This window comes from Elephantulus edwardii, unplaced genomic scaffold, assembly GCF_000299155.1.
Source record: "Elephantulus edwardii isolate Elephantulus edwardi_28Jun2011 unplaced genomic scaffold, EleEdw1.0 scaffold00006, whole genome shotgun sequence".
Taxonomy (NCBI): Eukaryota; Metazoa; Chordata; class Mammalia; order Macroscelidea; family Macroscelididae; genus Elephantulus; species Elephantulus edwardii.
The window spans coordinates 31,032,618-31,034,989 of NW_006399756.1; the positions used below are offsets into that span (position 1 = coordinate 31,032,618).

General features: G+C 40.0%; 1 pseudogene; it reads left to right on the plus strand.

Annotated features, from left to right (window-relative positions):
• The window catches only part of LOC102847366, a 34,449-nt pseudogene that overhangs the window by 10,283 nt on the left and 21,794 nt on the right, over window positions 1-2,372 (plus strand).

A 2,372-nucleotide genomic window follows, 5' to 3' on the forward strand; every position in this document is an offset into this window, starting at 1 on the left:
GATGGGAAGTCAACTGCCAGGGAATTTAATACCTCTAAAAACCCACTGGAGGGTCAGCTATGAATGGCTTCCAACTTGATGGCACATAACAACAGCAACAATAACTTTTAGCACCTGTTATTGTTGTTCTTAAGTGTCATTAAGCCACCTTCAATTCATAGTGACCCTATGTACACCAGCTCTGAACCCTGCTCTATCCTGTGCCAGACTCACTATCTCAGATACACCCACCTCCATTACCCCAGCCACTGAATCAAACCACCTCATCCATGGTCTGTCTTTCTTGCACTGTCCCTCCACCCTCCCAAGCATGATGTCCCTCTCCAAGGACTGGTCCCTCCTTGAAACATGCCTGGAGTATGTCAGATGGAGTTTCAGAAACCTTGCCTCTAAGGAGGAGTCTGGTTTCACCTTCTCCAGGATGAACCTGTTTGTTCTCCTAGCAGTCATGGTATATTCAATACTCTTCTCCAGCACTGTAACTCAAAAACATCAATTGTCCTCCTATTGTTCCTGGTCATTGCCCAGCTTTCTGATGCATAGCAAGTAATTGCAAACATGACCTAGATCAGATGCACCTTAGTCTCTAGACATCATTGCTCTTCAGTACTCTGGAGAGGTCCCTTACTACAGAATTTTCCCAATGTAATTCATCTTTTGATTTCCTGGCTGCTGGTACCAAGAGTGTTGATTGTGGAGCCAAGCAAACTGAAGTGATTAATAATCTCAATCTCTTCACCATCTATTATGATGCTACCAATCAGTCCAGTAGTGAGAATCTTTGTTTTCTTGATGTTGAGCTTCAATCCTTATTGAAGGCTGTAGTTCTTGACGTTCTGCAGCACATGCCTCAAGTCCTTCTCAGTTTCAGGAAGCAAGGTTGTATCTTCTGTATAATGCAGGTTATTGATGAATCTTCCTCCAATCCTGATGCTGTATTCCTCCTCATAGAGCCCAACCTCTCGGATGATCTGTTCTGCATATAGACTGAGAAGGTATGGAAATAGGACACATCCCAGGCACACGCCTGTCCTGATTTTGAACCATGCAGTGTTTCTTTGCTCTGTTCTGACAGCTGCCTCCTGGTCCAAGTATAGGTTTCAGATAAGCACAATCAAGTTTTCTGGAATTCCCATTTTTCTCAGAATTAACCACTGGTTGTTGTGATCCACACATAGTCAATGAAACGCAGATAGACATTTTCCTGGTACTCTCTGCCTTCAGCAAATATCCATCTAACATTAACTGTAATATCCCTAGTACCATGGCCTATTTTAAACCTAGCTTGAACATCTGTCAGTTCTCGTCATTTTTTTTTACTTTTCAGCAGGATCTTGCTTGCATGTTAATGATATTGTTCGATAATTTCCACACTCTGTTGGATCACCTTTTCTTCAGAAAAAAAAATGGAAACAACTAGTCAGATTGGATTTGACGGTACACACACAAAAAATAATAAAATAAAATTTTTTTTAAAAAATGAAAACAAATATGTATCTCATGCAGTAAATACTTACTAATCTTATTTGTTGTTACTGTTAGATTATGGGGTTCCTCCTGGACAGTGGAAATGGTGAATCTACTCAGTGATAAGATATTGGAGGACAGAGTCCACCTAGAAGTGCCTTGGATGAAAGGCCGAGTACTCTGCTTATCAACCTTCAGTTGTTGAAAAACACATGAATCACACTTCTGTTCTGACACTCATAGGCTCACTGTGAGTTACAGTCAACTTGACATCAACTGGTGCTGGTCATTATTAGATCACAGTATTCATATAACTCTGTAATATTATAATAGAATGTGTAAAATCTGAGAGTTAGAAAACCAAAGGGGAAGAATATATTAAAAATTTTCTCCAGCTGATTAAGGGGGAAAAAATTAAACCTACAGTTACAATGTTGGAGGATCCTGTGGAAAAATAACGAATCATGCAGGAAGCAGGAAAATAAGTAGAAATAAAACACAAAGTTGTTGCACCAGGAAGAATAGGTTGTCGCTGAACTTTTCGGGAGGTGGTGTGGGATCAAGAACTGATGGTGCTGAAAGATGAAGTCCAACCTCCATTGAAAGCATTGGTGAACAATACTGCCCCCCCCAAGAATTTCTGGGACACAGATTTAAATATTTCAAGAAACAGAAGACAAAAAAGGAGTTGTATGTTATTAATGATTGGATCCACAATCAACATACTTGGCTCCAGCAGTCAGGAAATCAAAAGATGAGTTAAAGTTGGAAACATCTGCTGTCAAGGATTTCTTCAAAGTACTGAAGAGCAATGATGTTTCTCTAGAGATTAAGGTGTATCTGATTCAGCCTATGGTTTTCTTAATTGCTTTCTTAACATCTGAGAGCTGGACAGTGAATAAAGA